This window comes from Lemur catta, chromosome 1 (genome assembly GCF_020740605.2).
Source record: "Lemur catta isolate mLemCat1 chromosome 1, mLemCat1.pri, whole genome shotgun sequence".
Lineage (NCBI taxonomy): Eukaryota > Metazoa > Chordata > Mammalia > Primates > Lemuridae > Lemur > Lemur catta.
The window spans coordinates 243,178,351-243,188,312 of record NC_059128.1 but is presented as its reverse complement, the minus strand read 5'-3'; the positions used below and the strand labels follow the sequence as shown (position 1 = coordinate 243,188,312).

At 36.1% G+C, this 9,962-nt stretch overlaps 1 pseudogene; it reads left to right on the top strand.

Annotated features, from left to right (window-relative positions):
• The first annotated feature begins 2,042 nt into the window (after window positions 1-2,042).
• LOC123642307 lies at window positions 2,043-2,969 on the top strand (annotated as a pseudogene).
• The last annotated feature ends 6,993 nt before the right edge of the window (window positions 2,970-9,962 follow it).

Sequence of the window (9,962 nt, the reverse complement as noted above, 5' to 3'; positions counted from 1 at the left end):
CGTTCCTCTCTTTGTATCTACGACACTCAGCTTTCCAGTTTTCTTCCTGCTTCTCTAATCATTCTGTTCAGTGTCTTTTTCTGGTCTCTCCCTTGTCTCTCTTTTGTTTAAGCCAGGATTCTTGGTTGCAATAGGAGATGAATTTGTTGAAAGGATATGGGCTCTAATAAAGAAACACTGGGTAGTTGGAGGAATCAACTGTAAAAATGGGCAGGAAGAGAAGGAAGGAAGGCAGCCAGTAAATAGCCAAAATCATGTCTCAACACCAGCTCAGTGGAAGCTACTCTTACTGCTGTTGAACTTTCCAGTGCCACAATTCACACTATCAATTTCGTTGCTATGTGTGGGATGCATCTGCTGGAGTCCTGATGTTGCTGCTTTGGCTGCCTTTGCATCCAAAATTATTTTTGCCCTTGTTCCATTGTTTCTTACTCTCCAAATTCCAAATCTGTGGTGGTGGATTTGACTGGCCAAACCTAGATCAAGTCTCCTCATTCTAGGTGCAAGATGGAGGAAAAGCTGTAGAGTGGGTAGTATTCTCTGTGGCCACCAAGATTCATGTGGTAGAAAAGGGGACTAGGGTTTGGCTATCTAATAAATGGCATATATCCACTTTATAGCCTGATTAATGTGACTTTTTTCCTCTCTGTTCCTCTTTTACTTTTGGCTCAGGTCTCCAATGCATATGGCATCTGCAACTATGCCTTCAACTATGCCAATGACTCATATGTCGATATTATTTTTTTATTAAGCTCTAGTAGAGTCATACTCCTAAGCACTTCTGACTTGGATGGTCAGAGGATGCTCCTTGCATATATCTGCCTGTGAATCTGTTCTCAACCTAATTTTGAATTACCAAGTGGCTCTTTCTTTCACTGACCATCCTCTTCACATCTAATATGTCATACAGTCCTGCTGACTCTGCATTCTGAATTATTTGGGATTTATTCCTTTGTCCTACTCATCACTCCAATGTCTTATCACACATCACTAGGTACTTCACATCATTTGAAACACCTGAATAACATTTTAAAAATGCATATTCCTATATTTTATGCTTGAACGACTGAATCTGTTTCTACACTAGTCCCACATATTACATATTTTGGCAAGAAAGCTCCTCAGACAATTCTGATATGTAATCTGGTTTAGGATCCCTGGACAATAGAAACTGCTTCTTGACTAGTAACTCTGACTGCAGTTTCTCCTTTTTGCCACAGATTTTCTACAAGACTAATTGTTTCATTTCAAAGGAATCTTAACCACCATTATCTGTTTTAAAAGTTTTCTGGCCGGGCGCAGTGGCTCACGCCTGTGGTCCTGGCCCTCTGGGAGGCGGAGGAGGGTGGATCGCTCGAGGTCAGGAGTTCGAGACCACCCTGAATGAGACCCCATCTCTACTAAAAATAGAAATAAAAATTATGTGGACAACTAAAAATATATAGAGAAAAAATTAGCCGGGCATGGTGGCTCATGCCTGTAGTCCCAGCTGCTCGGGAGGCTGAGGCGGTAGGATCACTTGAGCCCAGGAGTTTGAGGTTGCTGTGAGCTAGACTGATGCCATGGGCACTCACTCTAGCCCGGGTAACAAAGTGAGATTCTGTCTCAAAAAAAAAAAAAAAAATTTTCAGTTCATGACAACTGTGTGAAGAAGAAAATTCAATGTTATTCACAAGTCTTTGAACTCTTTTTATATTCCTGTCCTTACAAAGATCTTTTCCATTGACACTACATGTGTGCTTCAGACACAAGATTTTTCTACCACATTCAATAGTGTCCACATAAATTTATATGTGCTTAGAATGCCTCTATTTTTTTGTAAATCCATTTATCCATGGGCATTCTATGGACTGAAACAATTGTATTTTTTCCATTTCTTCAATTCCCCTACAAATCTCTATTCTAGTGTAACAAATGAATGAAAGAGGGCATTCTGATAAGTGTATGGTTTTATTTCAACTCCCCTCCTCCAGTATTCATTCCCTTTATAAATACTTAGTGAATGTTCTTTTTACATTTATTTCATTTCAGGGATGTGCAGTGAGGACATGGAGAAGGAAAATGCCACATTGCTGACAGCATTTATTCTCACAGGACTTACATATCAGTGTGGAAAATCCTCCTGTTCCTGGCATTCTTAGTGATATATCTCATCACTGTCATGGGGAACCTTGGTTTGATTACTCTCATCTGGAATGACCCTCATCTGCACATCCCCATTTACTTATTCCTTGGGAGGTTAGCCTTTGTGGATACTTAGTTATCATCCACAGTGACTCTCAAGATGCTGGTCAGCTTCCTAGCCAAGAGTCAGATATTTCTCTCTAAATGCATGATACACTTTCTTTCCTTTGGAATCAGTGCAACCACAGAATATTTTCTCTTGGCAACCATGGCATATGATCCCTGTGAAATCATATACAAACCTTTACTTTATCCAGTGATTATGACCAATAGACTATGCATCCAGCTGTTAGTCTTGTCATTTGTATGTGGTTTCTTCATGCCTTAATTTATGAAGGATGTTTTCCAGATTAACCTTCTGTAATTCCAACATAATACATTACTTTTACTGTGACATTATCCCATTGTTAAAGATTTCTTGTACTGACCCTTCTATTAATTATCTAATGGTTTTTGTCTTCTCAGGTTCAATTCAAGTATTCACCATTGTGATTGTTCTTGTCTTGTATACATTTGTTCTCTTTAAAATCTTAAAAAAGAAGTCTGCCAAAGGTGTAAGGAAATCCTTCTCCACTTGTGGAGCTCATCTCTTATCTGTGTCTTTACACCATGGCCCTCTTCTCTTCATGTATGTGCACCCTGCATCTCCACAAGCAGGTGATCAAGATATGATGGAGTCTCTGTTTTACACTGTCATAATTGCCTTGTTAAATCCCATTATCTACAATCTGAGAAATAAGCAAGTCATAGATTCACTGACCAAAACATTAAAGGTAAATGTTTAGATCTCATATTAGCATGTATTCTCTTTTTACTAAAGGTCATAAAATCATACAGTTTAGATGTAGGTTTGTGTTGATACAGGAAAGTTTTTTGCAATCACAATTGTCCTATTTAATGACTTAAGGTGTTAGTAGCTAATAAGCTCCTTAAAATATTTGTACATGTTATTGAAAAGCATACAAGGACCTTTAGTCAAATGTTGATGGCATACTAGAATAATTAGAGCAGAAAACAAATAAAAACATTGGAGGGGTGGGGAACCTATGGCCTCAAGGCCACACATGGCCCTCCAGATCCCCAAGTCCAGCCCCTTGACCAAATTCAAATTTCTATAGAACAAATCCCTTTAAATCCCTTTATTAAAAGGAATTTGTTCTGTAAAATTTGGATTCAGTCAAAGGGCCGCACTCAAGGATCCAGAAGGCCCATGTGGCCCCAAGGCTGCAGGTTCCCCATCCCTTTCACAGGTTTGTAGACTAGAGATTCATATCATATTTACTCCATAGAGAGGACAGGTTTGTGTTTGGTTGAACACAAGCAAATTTCACGAATTCAGCTAGCCGTGAAAACGTCTTTTATTCCACTTTATTGGGAAATGGTTAATTTCTCTTCTCATACAGATTCAATTCACATATCATACAGAGAAATAAATAGAAATTGGAATGAGAAATAAGTGAGAAGGAAATTAAAGCAGTGAAGGCAGGAATAAACTCTGAGAGGATGCTCTTAGTTCACTGTACTTCTGTGAATAAGGAGAGGCCAGTTGCCTCTCCTTGTCTACGATGCCTTCTAAGAACCTTTCTAGCTATGTCTGCATGTTCTTTGGCAATCTGAAAAGCTTCACTAATCCAGAAACTAACAGATTAGATTAAAGAATTAACTTGGGAGGCAGTGTAGAAAAAGGAGAGAAGTTGTAGAATAGCAAGAAAATAGTCTCAATCTTTCCAGAATTAAACAAAAAAAGAAAAGAAACTAGTAAGATAAAGAAATTAGTGACATTTAAAGGTTTTTGGAATGTATCTTTCATGATGAGGGACTTTAAGTTCATATTACAAAAGTATAGAGGGTTTTATGATCACATGATGTCATAGTGCGTAGTGAGTGCTGGAAAAGACATGAAAACGAGCAAGAGTTTGAACGTTTCATTGTTGAAATGCCCTTGGTTATTAGCTTTTCTCAAACTTGATTCTCTTTCATTATAGAAAGTGATCCATCTTCAGTCACTTCTGCCTTTCCTCTGTCAACACTTGAAATTACATAAATTTCTGCTAATACCACTCAGCCCCTCACCCTAAAACCTACTTCTCTGTGTGTTTTGCAAAACACAAGTCACTTGTCTTCTCCATCTAACTGTCACACTCTTACCTTCCAAACACTGCTGCCAGATGACTCTTCATAAACAGGACTCTGATTAAATCATATCCCTCCTCAATAACTTTTAATTGATTGTCATTGCTACCAGATTATATATATATAGGTATGTGTACCTAGATCTGAATGCAGTCATGTACTGCATAATGATGTTTTGGTCAACACTGGACCATATATGGGATGGTGGTCACATAAGATTATAATGGAGTTGAAATATTCCTATCACCTAGTGACCTCGTAGCTGTTGTCATGTAGCAGCACAGCATATTACTCATGTGTTTGTGTTGATGCTGCTCTATACAAACATATCGCATTGCCAGTCATATAAATGGATAGCACAAACAATTATATAGAGCACCTGATAATTGATAATAAAAATAAATGACTATATTATTACTATACTATAATTTTTATCCTTATTTTAGAGTATACTACTTATAAAAGTCATTAACTGTAAAACAGCCTCAGGCAAGATCTTCAGGAAGTTTTCCAGAAGAAGGCATCTTTATCATAGGAGATGACAACTCCATGTGTGTTATTGCCCCTGAAGACAGGAAAAATGATCTCAATCTTCCCAGAATTAAAAAAAAAGAAACTAGTGAGATAAAGAAATCAGTGATATTTAAAGGAGGAAGTGAAAGACAATTATATTTATGCTCCTAACTCTGTGTAGGCCTAGGTTAATGTGTGTGTCTTAGTTATTAACAAAAACATTTAAAAAGTAAAAAAAAAATTAAAAATAGAAAAAAATTCTATTGAATATAAAGAAATATTTTTTTCAGCTATACGATGTATTTGTATTTTAAGCTAGTTATTACAAGAGTCAAAAGTTTAAAAAAACGTTAAAAGTTTATAAAGTAAAACAGTTACAGTAAGCTAAGATTAATTTAGTATTGAAGAAAGAAAAAGTTTTTATAAATTTAGTGTAGTCTAAATGTACAGTATTTATAAAGTCTACAGTAACGTACAGGAATGTCCTAGTCTTTCACATGCACTCACCACTCACTCACTGACTCACCCAGAGCAACTTCGAGTCCTGCAAGTTTCATTCATCGTAAGTAAGTTACACAGGTGTACCATTTTTATCTTTTTTTTAATATAATATTTTTACTCTACCTTTTTTACATTTAGGCATGTTTAGATACATAAATACTTACCATTGTGCTACAATTGCTGCAATATTCAGGACAGTAATATTCTGTACGAGCTTGTAGCCTAGGAGCAATAGATTATATCATATAGCCTGTGTGTATTAAGATATACCATCTAGGTTTGTGTAAGTGCCCTTTACGATGTTCACACAATGGTGAGATCACCTAATGACACATTTCTCAGAATATATCTCCATAGTTAAGCAACTCGTTATTGTATATACCTGTGCATATGGTTATTTGTTCATGTGTACGTACAGATTTTATGATATATGTATATACATACAGATACATAGAAATATCTAAATATAAATATCTAAATATAAATGAATGTGTGTGTATATACATATGTACGTGTATATGTCATCCTGATTGTGTATCCATGGAGAACTGGTTTCAGGACATTCCTTGGATACCAAAACTCACAGATGTTCAAGTCCCTGATATAAAATGGCATGGTATTTGCATTTAACCTATGCACATTCTCTCATAGATTTCAAATCATACCTAGATTAGTTATAATACCTAATAAAATGTAAATACTATGTAAATAGTTGTTGTACTATATTGTTTATAGAATAATGACCATAAAAAGTCTGTATATGTTCAGTACAGACGCAATTTTTTTTCTTGAATATTTTCAGTTTACAGTTGGTTGAGTCCACAAATGCAGAACCCAAAGATACCAAGGACTGACTATATATATCTTTGTCACCCTGCATTTGTTCACCCTGACACTTGAGTTCCTTTCCAATCAAATCTTGGTTTTAACCCTGGAGTCTCCTCCTCCTCTACAATTGTCCTAATGGCAATTGTGTTGCAGCCAAAATTAGTTATTGAGAGACTTCTGAATACACCTTAGTCTCTCAGATACATGCTTTTTCTCATACAGGTCCCTCTACAGGAATACCCCTGTCCCCTGACTGCACACATTCCCATTTACAATTGAAATGGCATTCTATCTTCAAGATGTCAAATGTTCCTTATTCCATGATGCATTTCCTGATTGCACTAATGTATTTGAAATATGCAGCAGTTTATTTATTCTTCTTATACAGAAATTGGCTGTGTATAATACTTATTTTTGTCCCATAGGATCTTCTAGGTTACAATTTAAAGTCTTACAACTCTTTGTGTCTTAAGTGTGGAGACAGTGACTTACACACAAAAGGCCCTAAATAAGTATTTGTGAAATAGTTTTGAAATTTAAAGAAACTGACAGCACAAATCCATAGAATGCAGTGAAGGTGCATGATTCTTTTTCAATCTTGATATGAGCCCAAGGAGATTACCTGGGATGGCTGCTGCATGTCAACTCACCTTATATTTCTTTTGTTTGAACCATGAGGAGGGCCCAATCCAGACAATATAAAACAGGACCCTAGACCATAACCAGGGCCTCTTTGTTAAGACAAGGGGCCCGTTCTTCATCTGTGGCAAATCTATTTTGCTTTTGCCCCATAACCTACCTTGCTCTGTGTCAATAAACTTCATTTCATGCTGGCCTTGCTACAGGTGTGTCTGTTCATTCTTCAGCCAAGAGCACACCAAGAGCCAAGAATAGACTGTCAACCTGATGATGTGAATAAATTTTATTTGGGGATATTAAATAGTTAATTTCTTTAAGTTGGATGTGTTCTGAAACTTCTGCTATATTTATAGAACTTAGAAAAGGTGTTACATTGTTCAGAATAGTAAGTCTTATAATGTTTACATTTGTTTTCTTGATAGTTTTTCTTTTTAATTTAAAAGTAATAATTAAAACTATTAATTTATTTTGCCATTCTTTTCTAGTCTCTGTTGTGAAATTCTTTTCCTTCTCTTTTCCTAAATTTTGTTTATGAAGATGTGTTTAGGTATAAATTTGTTTAGACTTTGAATGATTTTGTTGAAGACATGATTCATCATATTGGCAATATGTGAAATATTCACAGATTTTTATAAAATAGTTAACAGAAAAATAACTTGAAATGGTAACTAGATTCTAAGTAAACTGCTAAAGTAAATAAATTAGGTAAATAGAAATGAGATAAACACTTATGACGGAAGGTTTAATTTCCAAGTTGTCTAAGTGGGCTTCCCCTAAGAAGAAACAATTGCACGGCAGAAGTTTTTTTTATCTTTTGGTAACTGGCCTAAGAAACAAAAATGTCATGTTTTATCAAGATAATTCCTATGCTGTCCTCATTATGTTTTTGATTACATGGGAAAAACTGAGCTTTACAAAGTTACGGTTTTTATATCCATATAAATATCTGTATCATCTTTAAAGTCTTTTGATTATCACTCTTCGCTAAGTAAATTGCTATTATTTTACAATAACTTGTGATTCTGTTTTAATCAAATGTTGAAGCCTTTTAACATCTTTGACAAATGTTCTGAAAATCAAATCAGAGCTATATCAAATATTGTTAATTAAGCCTTGTGCTGTTAAGTTACAGAGCCTTGACTCCTGGGTGTCTAACACCAAACTCAAGTCAACCTTGTCTTTAGACCTGAGATGAGACAAAAATCAAAATGACCTGCTTTCATGAGGCAAAGGTCCCAGCCTGTATTCAGAGACATTAAAACTCATTTAATAATTTTACTTGTATCTAAATTAATGTAATTTGTTACTAATTTGAATATGTAGCTACCTATAAGCTACCTTTTTCTGTCACTGTCAGAACTAGGGATGGTTTATAATTTTTTGTTTAAAACATGGTTAATTCTTTAAAGGGACCACAGAAAGGATTCTGATACGAGAGTTTAAATCCATAGGCTCAAATGGCTTTATGAAAATGCTTATGTTTTGTATAGCAAATTAGCAAATTCCTATGTCTATAAATAAAACCAAAGTTACAGTAGCTCAATGCTTATAGATAATTTAATTTTGTAACCTTGCTTTTGGCATTTTGGTTTTTGTTCTTATGTTACCTAAAAGGTTTTAAAGGGCTAATGAATGCCTGTCCACCTCCATTCTCATCTGGCTTATAATGTTTAATTGACTGTAAGCCTTTTGGCTCTAAGCTCCTTGGCCACAGGGCTCCCACCAGGGGACAGGATGTACCCAGGGCAGGCAGCCACACCACCCCAGCAATTATAGGGAAAAATTAAAGGTTTGTCATCAATGCTGCCTCTGACAAATCTTGGCCAAAAGGGAGAAAATGTGAACCCCCTCACTGACTGAATGGACATCCTGTTGGCCAAGGGTGCCTCAAAAAATCTTAAAATTGAGTTCCTGGTCATGAAGGGAAGGGAGGTGAGACATAACTCATAATACCCCCTCCCTTCTGGAGTTTAGCATCAATGCTAAAATAGAGATCAGAAGACCAAATTGTAAAAAGAACCTAAGGCCATGCCAAGCAAGGATTAAGGTGCTGCTCTAAAATTATAGATAAAAACACTCAGATAATGGCATTACAGAATGCAGGATGCAAACCTGGCACCCAATTCATATTTCCCCACAGTATCCAGGTATAGTTGAAAGTTGAGAACAAACCGATTGACTTTTTAATGGACATGGGCACAACTGATTCAGTTATTAACACTAAATTGGCACAGAAGACTTCCGTGGTATACACCTGTTCACTTCTCCCCAAGTCCTATGTAGAGCAAAAATTATATCTGACCCTTATCAGACTAAGGCCCCTATATTATTTTTAGGTGTATCACCCCCAGAAAATGATACAGCTTATGAGGATCCCTCCTAATCTATGCAAAGACTTTAAGCCCAGAAATTCATGGCCTCTTTCCATTTGTGTTATAACTTTAACTATAATAGAATCAGAACTAAGAGGTCTATAAGCTAAGGAATAAGTCAGGATGATTATTATTTCAGTATGATTTGGCTACAGATGGGACCCTCTTAAGGGTATGATGCCCCTCTTGGATATATTTTTGTATGCAGTTGGGAAAAAGGCTGATGGTTACTAACATTAATCTTCAGGGATTGTGCTTCATAGGACTCACAAGTGAACTCCTTTTCAGTCCATAACAGGTAGGAGTTTGCCCATTGAAACAGTTTCATAAAATTATTTATCTGCCCAGTAGCATGCATGAGAAGGTTATCTAAGATTTTACACATTCTTGTTAATGAAACTCCTCTTAATCTTACTGATCTGTGAAAATCATTAGATTCCCTGGCAAAGATTTGCTTAATAACTGTGTTGCCCTAGACCAAATGTCTCCAGAATAAGGAGGAGTCTGTATGGTGGGTAACACCATGTGTTGCACTTATATTAATTCATCCTCTGAAACAGAGAGCAGTATTGACAAAATTAGACCACAAGCCACATGGCTCCCCCAGGCCTGGCTTAGAATATCACAATCTCCTACTACCGGGAACAAAAGATTGGCTTTCTAATTTATTCTCCTGGATACCTTCTGGCATCAAATCTCTAATTGGAGGGATAATAAAGTCAGAGTTAAATATATTGCTCATTATTCTTGGGTTATACCTTGTGTTAAAGCTGGTCATCTTTTGTATCCAAA